Below are 19,111 nucleotides of genomic sequence, written 5' to 3' on the forward strand. Positions count from 1 at the left end.
CGTGTAGCTCAACTAAAACACCCAAACACAGAATTATGAATTCAAACCATACAAGCACTTGATAAAACAGACAGATAAACTCACTCAGCCTCGGAGAAGTTGTCCTTGAGTGAAATCTGTGGCAAGTTTTCACTTTTTCAGCAGTAGCTTCATCCGGATCAACAGTCGTGCGTGTCGTGGGTCTCTCGATATTCTCCCCCTTTAAAAAAAAACCCGTGTGAAAGCGTGGTCAGTTGTCTCTCAACTGATCACCCGAACATTTTGTTCAGCAAAAACTGCGGAAAGCGTCGCAGGGATTTCAGGTTGAACGCGCGGAAAAGTGTTGACAGGGATTTGTCAGGAGGGAGCGGGGGGTACAGCGCGGATCCTGAAGGGTCTCACGTTGACTGCGTAGTGTATTTCAAGTCCACAGATTCACAGTTCGCTGGACTCGGGCAGTGTCACTGGCTCGCGCCCCCTGTCGACAGATATTCGAGTCGTGGCGCGAGCTGAGAAACGTAGCGGTCTCCCACGAGCGCGTTTTACATCCAAAACACCAGGCACGTGCAGAGGAGGGGTCTTTGGGGGTCTCTTGCTCGAGCACACACAGTGGCTGATGTAAATTCATTCAGTCGTCTCTATAGTGTGGAGGTGAGTGGTGATGATGAACAAAAGACTAAACTACCCCTGCTCAGATTTACAGCAATTGTCCAAAAGACCGAAGGCAAATATTGTCAGTTTGTCTTAACGTCTATGACTCACGAGCTACAAGTTAGCTAAAGTTTAGCCAAAGCATACAAGATCTTAATAGAGAAACCACAGCTGAATAGTGCAAATAAGTCCCACCTTTTGCGCAGTCTTATTCTAAAAATAAGGTTAGTTAAAACTAGAAGCAAAAATAATTAAATAAAAACTGCACTTTGCCTATTCTTGTAATAAAGTTGTGAATTTTAACAATTATGCATGGTCCCTAAGTTAAGTTTTCTCAACTGATTATCTGATTATTTTGTAGACATCTGTTGAAGAATTAATTAACATAAAAGTCAGAGTTGAGTGAAAGGGATTCGTTATTTTACAAAATATGTAATTCTGTCGTTATTTACCCCCCTACAACCAGAGTTAGTTTAGCAGAGTCAATATAGCGCTCACAGACGCTTTGCTTTTGATGTTTTAAATGTCAGCACTCACTCTGTTAGTTTGCAACATTTTGTTTAAGAGCTGGTTCTGGTTTTTAGCATTTTACAGGGACTGACTCTTGTTTTTTTCTTGTTTTTTTTTTTTTTACGAGAGATAGAACTGCTTTTAACTAGGTTTTTGCTCAAATCAATTAATCTTTTATTATGTTGAGATGACATTGCCTGCTCTCTTTGGACATTTAGCTGGACAGTGTTTGGTCACATGCTTAAGAATAAATATACAAACCATAGTTATAATTTTTGATTTCTAGAACATTCCTAGAATGTTCTCTGTTGCTTAGCCAGGAGTATTCTTTGCACAAAAATAATTCCTTTCGGTTGATGAAGAGCATCCCTAAATTTTTATTTATTTATTATTTTTTTTTTTTTGGAAAGGTTTGTATCAGAAGTCATAAAAATGTCAGATTGTTCTTATTTGGTTTCTAAAATATACCCCCATGTTTGAACAGAGTAACGTTGTGTTTGCTGGGAAAGCTGTCACCTGGCTGTCACCAGCTTAAAAATCACACGTTTGACCTATTTTCTTAAAAAAAAGAAATAAAATAAAATAAAAAAGACTGCATTCAAGAAATACAGACAAAAATATCAACCTTATTAATGTTTGGCCAAAGAAAATGCATTTGTCAAATACAAGTATAATAATAGTTGAAAAAAAAAAGTAAAATGCAAAATTAAAACAGGAAACATAATTCATTTTCCTTGAGCTTAGTTTCTATTTCAGAGGTCGCCACAGTGGAATGAACCGCCAACTCATTTATTAATTCATTTTCTTGTCAGCTTAGTCCCTTTATCAAAAAACGGGCCTAATTTAGCCTATACCCAATTCATCTGTACCACATGTCTTAGACTGTGGGGGAAACTGGAGCACCCAGAGGAAACCCACGCAAAAGCCACGAAAAAGCAAACTGAGCCGTGGCTCAAACCAGCAACCAAGCGACCTTCTTGCTTTGAGGTGATAGGACTACTTACTGCGCCACTGCATCTGTGCCCTTGCATTGTCCCTGAACTGCCAACTATTTCAGCATATTTTTCACACCACTTACAGCTGCAACCCATTACTGGGAAACACCCATACACTCTCATTTACACACACTCATACACTATATGCACAATTTTAATTTATTCACTTCACCTGTACCTCATGACTTTAGACTGTAGGGAAACCCCACGCAAACAGAACATGCAAACTCCACACTAAAATGCCTACTGGTCCAGTCGTGACTCGAACCAGCGACCTTCTTGCCCCACCCACCAATTTGATTGACAATGCATGAACTTTGTAACGACATAGCGTGTGACTCACTGTTGCAACTCCTCAACAAATACATCAAATAATAATTGGGAAAGTTCTTATTGTATTATTTCTCTCAAACGTTATGTGAGGTCCGCTTCCTTCATGTTTGTCACTGTGCTGTTTTTCTGATGCAGCTGAGACGGAGATTGAGGCACACTCTGACAGGAATGTGGAACGGTGGGCAGGGAGAGCTAGCATTAAAGGCACAGGCCACAAAAACAGCTACATTGTGTTCAGAGCAGAAAATCCAATATTCTGTAAGGTATAATAAATAATCTAATGGTTGTTTTGAGCTGATACTTTACAGACACATTCTGGAGACATAATTAAAAGGCTTATCTTAAATCTTGAATAATGGGTAAAATAGGTGCCTTTCAAGCCAAAATAAAATATGTTTTTTAGTCAGTTATGTTTATTTATGTATTTTTTATTTTTGGTGTTTTTGTTATTATTTCACAGAAGTTATCTGAAACATTGAAATAGACACTTTAGTATTCTTAATGTGCAAAAAAAAATAATTTGTAAATTTAATGTGATGTGAAATCTTACTTTGTGTGAAATCATGTAAGTTTGAGAGTTATCAGTTCTTTGTCTAACATTATCTAGAAAACAATGCGCCCGCCAGCATGAAAGTAATGACAGTAATTTAGCAGGAAGAGCACACTATAATATTTGTGCAGGGCTGTGAATATTTACATTTTCCTCTTTCTCTAGTTTGCAGAGGAAAGAACAGAATCCAAACCATCATAAATATTTGCCTGCACAATTACCTCATCATAACATTCGGTCATAGTTTATCGCGCCTTCAACATTTGGACTGAATTTGGCTTGGATAGAGATTAGTTTGACATCAAACAGGACTTAAAAAACTCAAATGTTTGAATCAAGTTTGACATCCTCAGAGCGTCTCAAAAACTTTCATTTTGTTTCACCATACAAGGTGAAATATTATACAATCCACAAACTGCACCTTTCTACTAATCCCTGTCTGTTTAATATGAAGTAAATGAGTACAAGTTTTAATACGGAAGAAGCTGTATCTTAGGCTTCAAACCCAGGGGTGTCCTAAATATATAATATTTTGAGGATTTTTATATCAATCTTCGAAAAATAAGCCATAACATGTGAGGTGAGACAGCCCTGGGGTGAATTTTGATCAGATTTTAGGAGAGGTCCACTGAAAGGGGCCCATTCTTTGCTCCCTATATAGTGCCTCAGTGAATGTGGGTAGACAAAAAGAAACGGCAACTTCACATTAAACGAATGTGGCATGTGGACAAAGCTTTTGGACAAGACGCTGAATCTCCAAATTCTCTCTTCATGGCAGGTTGTTTCTTTGCCCTATTTGTTTCTCACTGATGTGCTTCACATGTCATCTTTGGGTCAGAGTCTTCAGATATTATCTATTGTAACTTTTCCAACCACACTGTTATAACCATTGTTTTGTGCTAGTTGTTCAGATGTTTAGCTACATCACATATTTAGCTGCAGAACAAATATCTAACAGAGTATAGCATGGACAGAAATGCCTCTAAAAACCTAGTTTTTCTTGTGAAGCGTGGCCTTTTCTGCTTCCAAATAAAGCCTAATTCACTTTGTGGGTGTCAAACTAAGCTAATGTGTGTTTACCCCAGTGTCACTAGCTGGGCCTCAATTGGATTAGAAGGCTGTTGTGCTGCCTGTCGGCTTGTCGGATGCAGCACTTGTTTTAAGTTCCCTGGGGCATTAAGATAACAGCATTTGTATAAGTTGCATGTAATTGAAATGACAGTAAATATCAGGTTATTGGACAGGAATAAAGACAGAACGTGGCTTTCATCCACATTAAACAGATCACCTGTTTTTAGGTATCCAATATAATTCAAATGCACATTTTTTTGACCTAGAAATCTGTTTTAAGACATTTTAGATGAGCTGATGTAAGCTTAATTGGGCAATTAAAGGATTAGGTTACCCACAATCTTTAATTATGCTATTACTTACTCGCCCACATGTCGTTTTAATCTCTTAAAACCTTCATTCATCTTTGAAACACAAAATAAGTTATTATTTTAGATAAAATCCAGGGAACTCCCTCATACTCCAAAAAAAAAAAAATGATTCAAAGATGATTCCTTGGATTTACAATTTTTTTTTTCCATCAAGCAGTTAGGTTGAATGCTACTAAATTTAACTTCTTTGCTTAAATTCAATGAAAAACCGTACAAAAGCACGCATATCCCTCTTAACTGGGTGCTCAGCCAAAAAAAGCAAAAGGTGCAAATTAAATATTCATCAAAGGCGGCAACACTAAAGCTACATAAATACAAATTTATTAAATTAAAAAAGCTGACACAAAGCGTGCAACGTTTCGAGCCATGCTTTGTGTCAGCTTTTTAAATTTAATACATTATTGATTAATATTTTGCTTAAATTCAACACATATACATTGTTTGCAACAATTTTGCTGACATATTAATCTTTTAATGATTAATAATGCAGCTGACACTGAATGCATTATTGCAGTCCAAACAAGTAGTAACAGAAAAAACCTTTAATAAAATAAGAAATCCACCACATCCCGAATAACCCACCATAACTTTTTCCATCATCATTATATTTTACAGAAAAGCCTAAATACTTACATAGATGTGATTTGAATGTCGTAAGAGGAGATCACTCTACATTTGTTACAAATTTCAAATTAACCTAGTAAGTAAAAAAAAATTATTAATCCACAGGTCACGTGTGATCTAAATCAATCTGTACGAATCAAGGATCAATTATGATCTGTTATACCCCTAAACAGAATTTTATTTTTAGCTGAAGTAACACTTTAACAGTTCAAACTGAACCTAAATCTACAGAAGAGATTAACTGACCCTTTGCTAAACCCCGCCCTCCTAGCTACTGTTGTTACACCTGTCAAGCTTTTGTGCCTGGCACGTCTATTACAGTATTTATGCATTAGTCATTTGTTTTACATTTATACATTCATTCATTTTCTTTTCGGTTTAGTCCCTTTGTTAATCTGCCAATTTATCCAGTGCGTTTTTTATGCAGCGGATGCCCTTCCAGTAGCCTTACCTCTGGGAAACATCACACACACTCATTTACACTCATACACTACGGACAGTTTTGCCTACCCAATTTACCCATACTGCATGTCTTTGGACTGTGGGGGAAACTGGAGCACCCGGAGGAAACCCACAGGGAGAACATGCAAACTCCACACAGAAACAGAAAATTATATTGTTTTACAGGCACACACATTAGAAAAAAATTCAATATTAATTTTGGTAAAAACATGCACTTGTTTTCTTTAATAACTGAAATATATGTAAATGACATATATAGGCCCTATGTGTCCTTTACAAATATTATTGAGAATATGCCATATTTTCTTTTAAAACATAAAAAAATTAAAGTGTGCAAGGTCAAACTATAAACAGAAGTGAATGGATAGATTTTCCATACCAGCAAATATTAATCTAAGCAAAATGCCTGACATATATAAGCAGACACTCAAACGCTATAACGCCTTCACTACTTACTAAATTGGAGAGGATGTAAATATGTAAATATTAAAAATGGCGATGTAAACATCGCCAATTAGAGCTTGTAGTGGATAATTTCATTTTAATTATTACTAAAACATTGATTTCTTTCAACCTTATCTTTCTTACTAGAAATATCATATATTAAGAAACAAATGCCTTCCTAAAGATGATACAAATACAAATATTACAAGTAAGGTCATTCAGAGGGTTTTCATCTACTTTTAAACATTATGCATTTAATAAGTATAAATCCTGGCTTTATAATCTAATGCTCTAAAGTGAACTGGGTGTCAACTGTGACGAAGTGGGCCTTGAAGCAGGGGCAATAAGATAAAACCTGGTGTTTGGCTAGCCTGTGGGTTGCACTTTGCAGCAACAGGTGTTTCTGTTTGATTGCCCGACCTATTCTTTGCAAAAAATAAAATCTTTTTTGAAGTAAACCTTATAAGAGTTTGTCTCTTGATCAGTAAGAGTCTCTTCATTTGAAATTGCCACGACAGGCTCTGACAGGGACACGGTGGCTTTAAATAAGTGGCGGATGCAGAATATGGATCAAAAGTGCTCACAATTATCAGTTTGTGATCATATCTCAGTTTTGCTCTGTTGATCTAAATATTCCTAGCGTGAAACAGATGGAATATCACTGGATTGTGCAGAGATTATGGTCTCCCACACTGCTTGATTCACGCCTGGCATTTCTCCCCCTTGGGTTTTAGGTTTCGGAAAGGGAAAAACATTTCACCACCCCGTCCAAACTTTTAGGATACCGGGTATCAGATTTGCACAATCCATATGCACAATGCTTTGGCTTGTTTCCTTTGCTAGAAAGCTTGACAGACCTCCCACTGTTAAGTCATTAGACTGTGGCAGTTTTTGGTTGTGACTTAGCGAACAGTAAAATACAGACTTTTTTTTTTTTTTTAAACTAATTGACTTTTAATAGATTCTCTGCAGTATCCTGTTTTTCACTTGTCATTGTGGACAAGTAACCATTTTGGGGGACTTAATATAGTTGGTGATGTTGTTGAAGTAAACTTTTCTTGAAATCACAAATCAGGAATGGTCAACTTCTCTTACTGAGAGGGTTTGTATCCAGGGATGGGCAGTATTTATTTTGTAATTTGTATTTGATAGGGTTGATGAAAATGGCTCAATATTCTGTATCAAAATACTTTAGCGTTTTGTATTTTTGTACAAATACTGTAAAACAATTGTAAGAAGTCTACATTGGTGCTTTCTTAATAATTTGCCAAGGCTTGAGATAAGTCTAGAAAATTGAAGGAGTATGGATGGAAATTATTTATCACATATAAAGAAATAAACAGACAGATAGTAGAGGTAGATTCGGCAGCAGGTCTAAATAAGACAGGAAAATAAGAGGTCAAAAACATCCTACTCAGATTTTACAACAGCAAAAACAGAGAGCTATTTTTTTATTGAGATATCATCACCCTAGAATTATATGGTTGTTCTTGACATTTTTGTTAAAATTTAGTTATTCACATATTATTATTAAATGAAAACTTAATTATGTGATGTTTTTATAAGTTGTTTACATTTGAAGACTTTTTATTTAAAAAACAAAATAGGTTTAATCTACAAAGTCACACTCTAGCTCAGGGGTGGGCAAACTTGGTCTTGGAGGGCCGGTGTCCTGCACAGTTTAGCTCCTGCTCTAATCGAACACATTGTTATAACATTATATTTACATCTAAGATGTAATACGTCGTTACAAACTTTTATCTTTTGTGCAATTACAGTGTCGTTACATTGTAATTACTATTTTATTACTTTGTAGTTACAAACAAGATATTATTTATAAGTGTATTTCTTTGTATATTGCATGTACAGTATTTGGTTATTTATAGTTGTATATATAAATAAACACAGCACACATGTAATTACAAACTTAAATACTATGCCATTACAATGTAATTATATTCCTATTGTATTAATTACATCAAACAAAACATTTTTAACTACAGAATATTTGCATTTATATGTAAATATACAGAGTACATAAGTAATTACAAACTTTTATTTAGGATAAAATTACATTGACATTACAATATAATTGCTATGTCATGACATTGTATACAAATGTAATAAAAATGTATTAACATTGTAATAACATTGTAATATCGATGTACTAACGTTGTAAAAACATTGTAATGACATTGTATTAACAGTATTATTATAAATTAATAGCATTGTGATAACAGTATATTATGATGTATTAACATTGTATAACTACAATGTAATAACTGTGTAAAGACTCTAATAACAAAATTATTATGATGTAATCGCGATGTAACAATGTTGTAATAACGATGTAGTAACGACGTAAAAACATTGTAATGACATTGTAATAACAGTATGTGCTGATGTAATAGCATTGTAATAACAGTATATTATGATGTATTAACATTGCAATAATGATGTAATGACAACAAAGTAAAAAAGGACAACAGTACAAGTACGATGTAATAGCTGTGTAATAACAAAATTATTACTGTTTGATAACAATGTAATATCAATGTAATAACATTGTAACAGCGATGTAATAACATTGTACAACACTATACATTGATGATACAATAAACTCTAAACATATACATACATGATAGGCTCCATACATAAAACACTATACATTCCATTTATATACACACGATAGGCTCTATACATTGCCAACATATACACATGATACAATCTATACATATGCACACATGATAGGCTCTATACATGAAACACTATACATTCCATACATACACACACATGATAGGCTCTATACATGAAACACTATAAATTCCATACATATACACACTCTATACATATACATGATACAGTCCTGTCAAGGTCTGGGATAGAACCTGGGTCTCTGGTGTGAAAGGTGAGTGACAATACCACTGAGGTACTGGGAGTTGATACAAACTACACATTTACACACGATACACCCTATAGATAATACACCATACATAGACACATGATACAATCTATACATATACACACGATAGGCTCTATACATGAAACACTATACATTGCATACACATAAAACAATCTATACATAGACACACATCTACACACATATACACACTCTATACATATACATGATACAGTCCTGTTAGGTTCTGGGATAGAACCCGGGTCTCTGGTGTGAAAGGTGAGTGACGATACCACTGAGCTACTGGGAGTTGATACAAGCTACACATTTACACACATGATACACCCTATAGATAATAAACCATACAGTCTATACATATACACACATGATAGGCTCTATACATGAAACACTATACATTGCATACATATACACATGATACCATCTCTACTTATACATTTCATACATATACACACATGATAGGCTCTATACATGAAACAATATACATTCCATAAAAATACACACATGATATTCTCTGTACATGAAACACTATACATTCCATACATATACACATGATACAATCTATACATATACCCACATGATAGGCTCTATACATGAAACACTACACATTCCATACATATACACATGATAGGCTCTATATATAAAACACTATGCATTCCATACATATACACTCTATATATATACATTCCATACTTAAACACACATGATAGGCTCTGTACATGAAGCACATTACATTGCCTACATAAACACAATCTATACATATACATTCCATACATATACACACATGATAGGGTCTATACAAGAAACACTATAAATTCCACACATATACACATAATACATTCTATACATATACATTCATATACACACATGATAGGCTCTATACATTCCATACATATAAACACTCTATACATATACATAATGCAGTCCTGTCAGGGTATGGGATAGAACCCCTGTCTCTGGTGTGAAAGGCTTTATACATGAAACAATATACATTCCATACATATACACTCTATATATACATTCCATACTTAAACACACATGATAGTCTCTATACATGAAGCACATTACATAGCTTACATATACACATGAGACAATCTATACATATACATTCCATATATATACACACATGATATGCTCTATACATGAAACACTATTCATTGCATACATATGCACATGATACATTCTATACATATACATTCCATACATATACACACATGATAGGTTCTATGCATTCCATACATACACACACTCTATACATATACATGATAAAGTCCTGTCAGGGTCTGGGATAGAACCCAGGTCTCTGGTGTGAAAGGCTTTATACATGAAACACTATACATTCCATACATATACACTCTATATATACATTCCATACTTAAACATGATAGGCTCTATACATGAAACACTATACATCACCTACATATACACATGATACAATCTATACATATACATTCCATACATATACACTCTATTCATATACATTTCATACTTAAACACACATGATAGGCTCTATACATGAAACACTATACATTCCATACAAATACACTCTATATACATTCCATACTTAAACACACATGATAGTCTCTTTACATGTATATGATACAGAGAGACGAAACCATTGAGAAAATTGAAAAAAATTTTACTTTCTCAAACATCAACATATTGTCACAAGATCATTTTTAAACTAAATTAATAAGCAGACTAACTCTATTTCTTGAAAAGTAATGCTTCAATTAATAATCTGCCAAATAGAACCTTATAATTTTAAGCGGGAAATTACTTCTTTTTTTTTTTTTTTTTTTAGATTTAGAAGGTTCTGTCTGCATTTGCCCTGTTTTTGTAACCCCAGTTTGCAAATTTAAATCATTTTTTAAAAGTTAACTTTTAGATTACATTTAGGTATGAAAGAGAACTGTTATGCACATAATGTTTGCTTTATGGAATGCAAATCTTTGAAGCTCATCATCTTAAAATCATTTAGAATGCAATTAGAACCTAATTCTAAGGTGACGACATGTAATTATTGCTTTCATTTGGGAGGTAATGACATTGTAAATACATTGTTATAACATTATATTTACATCTAAGATGTAATACGTCATTACAAACTTTTATCTTTTGTGCAATTACGGTGTCGTTACATTGTAATTACTATTTCGATACTTTGTAGTTACAATCAAGATATTATTTATAAGTGTATTTCTTTGTATATTGCATGTACATTATTTGGTTATTTATAGTTGTATACATAAATAAACACAGCTGACATGTAATTACAAACTTAAATACTATGCCATTACAATGTAATTATATTCCTATTGTATTAATTACATCAAACATAACATTTTTAACTACAGTATATTTATATGTAAATATACAGAGTACATAAGTATTTACAAACTTTTATTTAGGATAAAATTACATTGACATTACAATATAATTGCTATGTCTTGACATTGTATACAAATGTAATAAAAATGTATTAACATTGTAATAACATTGTAATATCGATGTACTAACGTTGTAAAAACATTGTAATGACATTGTATTAACAGTATAATAAAAAATTAATAGCCTTGTGATAACAGTATGATATGATGTATAACCATTGTATAACTACAATGTAATAACTGTGTAAAGACTGTCTAATAACAAAATTATTATGATGTAATCGCGATGTAACAATGTTGTAATAACGATGTAGTAAAGACGTAAAAACATTGTAATGACATTGTAATAACAGTATGTGCTGATGCAATAGCCTTGTAATAACAGTATATTATGATGTATTAACATTGCAATAATGATGTAATGACAACAAAGTAAAAAAGGACAACAGTACAACTACGATGTAATAGCTGTGTAATAACAAAATTATTACTGTTTTATAACAATGTAATATCAATGTAATAACATTGTAACAGCGATGTAATAACATTGTACAACACTATACATTAATGATGCAATAAAATCTATACATATACATACATGATAGGCTCCATACATAAAACACTATACATTCCATACATATACACACGATAGGCTCTATACATGGCCAACATATACACATGGTACAACCTATACATATGCACACATGATAGGCTCTATACATGAAACACTATACATTCCAAATATATACACACATGATAGGCATATACAATGATACAATTTATACATATACACACAATAGAAGCACATTACATTGTATACATATAGACATGATACAATCTATGCATATACATTCCATACATACACACACATAATAGGCTCTATACATGAAACACTATACATTCCATACATATACACACTCTATACATATACATGATACAGTCCTGTCAAGGTCTGGGATAGAACCTGGGTCTCTGGTGAGAAAGGTGAGTGACAATACCACTGAGCTACTGGAAGTTGATACAAACCATACATTTACACACATGATACACCCTATAGATAATACACCATACAGTCTATACATATACACACATGATAGGCTCTATACATGAAACACTATACATTGCATACATATACACATGATACCATCTCTACTTATACATTTCATACATATACACACATGATAGGCTCTATACATGAAACAATATACATTCCATAAAAATACACACATGATATTCTCTGTACATGAAACACTATACATTCCATACATATGATACAATCTATACATATACACACATGATAGGCTCTATACATGAAACACTATACATTTCATACTTATACACATGATACAATCTATACATATACACATTGCATACATATACACACTCTATACATATACATGATAAAGTCCTGTTAGGTTCTGGGATAGAACCCGGGTCTCTGGTGTGAAAGGTGAGTGACGATACCACTGAGCTACTGGGAGTTGATACAAACTACACATTTACACACATGATACACCCTATAGACAATACACCATACAGTCTATACATATACACACATGATAGGCTCTATACAAGAAACACTATCAATTCCATACATATATACATAATACATTCTATACATATACATTCCATTCATATACACACATGATAGTCAAGTCAAGTCAAGTCAACTTTATTGTCAATCAAACCATGCAACAGTACATTACACAGCAGACTAAAATTGCGTTTCTCCCATACTCCAATGTGCAATTTAAAAAACAAAAATATGACACACACTAGACATAAACTAAACATTTAACTAATATAGTACAAGATGAATTAAATAATAGACACTAATAAATTGTGAACAGTTACCATATATCCTATTGTTCCAGAATAAGGCTCTATACATTGCATACATATAAACACTCTATACATATACATATACAATACAGTCCTGTCAGGGTCTGGGATAGAACCCCGGTCTCTGGTGTGAAAGGCTTTATACATGAAACACTATACATTCCATACATATACACTCTATATATACATTCCATACTTAAACATGATAGGCTCTATACATGAAACACTATACATTGCCTACATATTCACATAATACAATCTATACATATACATTCCATACAAATACACTCTATTCATATACATTCCATACATAAACACACATGATAATCTCTATACATGAAGCACATTACATAGCCTACATATACACATGAGACAATCTATACATATACATTCCATATATATACACACATGATATGCTCTATACATGAAACACTATTCATTGCATACATATGCACATGATACATTCTATACATATACATTCCATACATATACACACATGATAGGTTCTATGCATTCCATACATACACACACTCTATACATATACATGATAAAGTCCTGTCAGGGTCTGGGATAGAACCCAGGTCTCTGGTGTGAAAGGCTTTATACATGAAACACTACATTCCATACATATACACTCTATATATACATTCCATACTTAAACATGATAGGCTCTATACATGAAACACTATACATCACCTACATATACACATGATACAATCTATACATATACATTCCATACATATACACTCTATTCATATACATTTCATACTTAAACACACATGATAGGCTCTATACATGAAACACTATACATTCCATACAAATACACTCTATATACATTCCATACTTAAACACACATAATAGTCTCTATAAATGTATATGATACAGAGAGACAAAACCATTGAGAAAATTGAAAAAAAATTACTTTCTCAAACATCAACATATTGTCACAAGATCATTTTTAAACTAAATTAATAAGCAGACTAACTCTATTTCTTGAAAAGTAATGCTTCAATTAATAATCTGCCAAATAGAACCTTATAATTTTAAGCGGGAAATTACTTCTTTTTTTTTCTTTTTTTTTTTTAGATTTAGAAGGTTCTGTCTGCATTTGCCCTGTTTTTGTAACCCCAGTTTGCAAATTTAAAACATTTTTTAAAAATTAACTTTTAGATTACATTTAGGTATGAAAGAGAAATGTTATGCACATAATGTTTGCTGTATGGAATGCAAATCTTTGAAGCTGATCATCTTAAAATCATTTAGAATGCAATTAGAACCTTATAATTCTAAGGTGACGACATGTAATTATTGCTTTCATTTTGGAGGTAATGACATTGTAAATACATTGTTATAACATTATATTTACATCTAAGATGTAATACGTCATTACAAACTTTTATCTTTTGTGCAATTACAGTGTCGTTACATTGTAATTACTATTTTATTACTTTGTAGTTACAACCAAGATATTATTTATAAGTGTATTTCTTTGTATATTGCATGTACAGTATTTGGTTATTTATAGTTGTATATATAAATAAACACAGCACACATGTAATTACAAACTTAAATACTATGCCATTACAATGTAATTATATTCCTATTGTATTAATTACATCAAACAAAACATTTTTAACTACAGAATATTTGCATTTATATGTAAATATACAGAGTACATAAGTAATTAAAAACTTTTATTTAGGATAAAATTACATTGACATTACAATATAATTGCTATGTCATGACATTGTATACAAATGTAATAAAAATGTATTAACATTGTAATAACATTGTAATATCGATGTACTAACGTTGTAAAAACATTGTAATGACATTGTATTAACAGTATAATTATAAAATAATAGCATTGTGATAACAGTATATTATGATGTATTAACATTGTATAACTACAATGTAATAACTGTGTAAAGACTCTAATAACAAAATTATTATGATGTAATCGCGATGTAACAATGTTGTAGTAACAATGTTGTAGTAACAATGTTGTAATAACGATGTAGTAACGACGAAAAAACATTGTAATGACATTGTAATAACAGTATGTGCTGATGTAATAGCATTTTAATAACAGTATATTATGATGTATTAACATTGCAATAATGATGTAATGACAACAAAGTAAAAAAGGACAACAGTACAAGTACGATGTAATAGCTGTGTAATAACAAAATTATTACTGTTTGATAACAATGTGATATCAATGTAATAACATTGTAACAGCGATGTAATAACATTGTACAACACTATACATTGATGATACAATAAACTATACATATACATACATGATAGGCTCCATACATAAAACACTATACATTCCATACATATACACACGATAGGCTCTATACATGGCCAACATATACACATGATACAATCTATACATATGCACACATGATAGGCTCTATACATGAAACACTATACATTCCATACATATACACACATGATAGGTTCTATACATGAAACACTATACATTCCAAATATATACACACATGATAGGTATATATTATGATACAATTTATACATATACACACAATAGAAGCACATTACATTGTATACATATAGACATGATACAATCTATTCATATGCACACATGATAGGCTCTATACATGAAACACTATACATTCCATACATACACACACATGATGGGCTCTATACATGAAACACTATACATTCCATAAATATACACACTCTATACATATACAGTCCTGTCGAGGTCTGGGATAGAACCTGGGTCTCTGGTGTGAAAGGTGAGTGACAATACCACTGAGGTACTGGGAGTTGATACAAACTACACATTTACACACGATACACCCTATAGATAATACACCATACATAGACACATGAAACAGGCTATACATATACACACATGATAGGCTCTATACATGAAACACTATACATTTAATACTTATACACATGATACAATCTATACATATACACACACGATAGGCTCTATACATGAAACACTATACATTGCATACACATGATACAATCTATACATAGACACACATCTACACATTCCATACAAATACACACTCTATACATATACATGATACAGTCCTGTTAGGTTCTGGGATAGAACCCGGGTCTCTGGTGTGAGAGGTGAGTGACGATACCACTGAGCTACTGGGAGTTGATACAAACTACACATTTACACACATAATACACCCTATAGATAATACACCATACAGTCTATACATATACACACATGATAGGCTCTATACATGAAACACTATACATTGCATACATATACACATGATACCATCTCTACTTATACATTTCATACATATACACACATGATAGGCTCTATACATGAAACAATATACATTCCATAAAAATACACACATGATATTCTCTGTACATGAAACACTTTACATTCCATACATATACACATGATACAATCTATACATATACCCACATGATAGGCTCTATACATGAAACACTACACATTCCATACATATACACATGATAGGCTCTATATATAAAACACTATGCATTCCATACATATACACTCTATATATATACATTCCATACTTAAACACACATGATAGGCTCTATACATGAAGCACATTACATTGCCTACATAAACACAATCTATACATATACATTCCATACATATACACACATGATAGGGTCTATACAAGAAACACTATAAATTCCACACATATACACTTAATACATTCTATTCATATACACACATAATTGGCTCTATACATTCCATACATATAAACACTCTATACATATACATAATGCAGTCCTGTCAGGGTATGGGATAGAACCCCTGTCTCTGGTGTGAAAGGCTTTATACATGAAACACTATACATTCCATACAATCTATACATACACACACACACGACAGGCTCTATACATGAAACACTATACATTGCATACACATGATACAATCTATATATATACACACATCTACACATTGCATACATATACACACTCTATACACATACATGATACAGTCCTGTTAGGTTCTGGGATAGAACCCGGGTCTCTGGTGTGAAAGGTGAGTGACGATACCACTGAGCTACTGGGAGTTGGTACAAACTACACATTTACACACATGATGCACCCTATAGATAATACACCATACAGTCTATACATATACTCACATGATAGGCTCTATACATGAAACAATATACATTCCATAAAAATACACACATGATATTCTCTGTACATGAAACACTATACATTCCATACATATACACATGATACAATCTATACATATACCCACATGATAGGCTCTATACATGAAACACAACACATTCCATACATATACACATGATAGGCTCTATATATAAAACACTATGCATTCCATACATATACACTCTATATATATATATACATTCCATACTTAAACACACATGATAGGCTCTATACATGAAGCACATTACATTGCCTACATATACACAATCTATACTTATACATTCTCTACATATACACACATGATAGGCTCTATACAAGAAACACTATCAATTCCATACATATACACATAATACATTCTATACATATACATTCATATACACACATGATAGGCTCTATACATTCCATACATATAAACACTCTATACATATACATAATGCAGTCCTGTCAGGGTATGGGATAGAACCCCTGTCTCTGGTGTGAAAGGCTTTATACATGAAACACTATACATTCCATACATATACACTCTATATATACATTGCATACTTAAACATGATTGGCTCTATACATGAAACACTATACATTGCCTACATATACACATGATACAATCTATACATATACATTCCATACTTAAACACACATGATAGTCTCTAGCACATTACATAGCCTACATATAAACATGAGACAATCTATACATATACACACGATAGGCTCTATACATGAAACACTATACATACACTCTATACTCATACATGATACAGTCCTGTCAAGGTCAAAGCTACTGGAAGTTAATACAAACCATACATTTACACACGATACACCCTATAGATAATACACCATACATAGACACATGATACAGTCTATACATAATCACACATGATAGGCTCTATACATGAAACACTATACATTTCATACTTTTACACATGATACAATCTATACATATACACACGATAGGCTCTATACATAAAACACTATACATTGCATACACATGATACAATCTATACATATACACACATCTACACATTGCATACATATACACACTCTATACACATACATGATACAGCCCTGTTAGGTTCTGGGATAGAACCCGGGTCTCTGGTGTGAGAGACGATACCACTGAGCTACTGGGAGTTGATACAAACTGAGCGACGATACCACTGAGCTACTGGGAGTTGATACAAACTACACATTTACACACATGATACACCCTATGGATAATACACCATACAGTCTATACATATACACACATGATAGGCTCTATACATGAAACACTATACATTGCATACATATACACATGATACCATCTCTACTTATACATTTCATACATATACACACATGATAGGCTCTATACATGAAACAATATACATTCCATAAAAATACACACATGATATTCTCTGTACATGAAACACTATACATTTCATATATATGATACAATCTATACATATACACACATGATAGGCTCTAAACATGACACACTATACATTGCATACATATATATACACCTGATACACTCTATACATATATATGATATAGTCCTGTCTGGGATAGAACCCGGGTCTCTGGAGTGAAAGGTGAGTGACAAAACCACTGAGCTACTAGGAGATGATACAAACCATATATGTACACACATGATACAACCTATAGATAATACACACATGATAGGCTCTATACATGAAGCACTATACATTGCATACATATATACATGATACAATCTACACATACACATTCCATACATATATACACACATGATAGGCTCTATACATGAAACACAATACATTCCTTAAAAATACACACATGATAGGTTTAAT

General features: G+C 32.8%; 1 protein-coding gene and 1 long non-coding RNA gene across 2 annotated transcripts in view; both read right to left on the minus strand.

Annotated features, from left to right (window-relative positions):
* ghra (growth hormone receptor a) overlaps positions 1-297 on the minus strand; it is a 77,589-nt gene extending 77,292 nt beyond the window's left edge. Inside the window, exon 1 of the mRNA NM_001083578.1 lies at positions 85-297. The gene's annotated coding sequence lies outside the window, so the exon portion shown is untranslated. The remainder of the gene's footprint in view (positions 1-84) is intronic.
* A 13,926-nt stretch (positions 298-14,223) lies between these two features.
* LOC147842659 (uncharacterized) lies at positions 14,224-18,552 on the minus strand. Its single transcript, XR_015498661.2, has 4 exons — positions 17,420-18,552; positions 16,986-17,345; positions 16,113-16,629; positions 14,224-15,314 (listed from the first exon to the last, which is right to left on the minus strand). It is a non-coding gene; the product is annotated as an uncharacterized LOC147842659 (long non-coding RNA).
* Positions 18,553-19,111: the final 559 nt, after the last annotated feature.

This window comes from Danio rerio, chromosome 8 (assembly GCF_052040795.2).
Source record: "Danio rerio strain M-AB ecotype USA chromosome 8, GRCz13ab, whole genome shotgun sequence".
NCBI classification, from domain to species: Eukaryota; Metazoa; Chordata; class Actinopteri; order Cypriniformes; family Danionidae; genus Danio; species Danio rerio.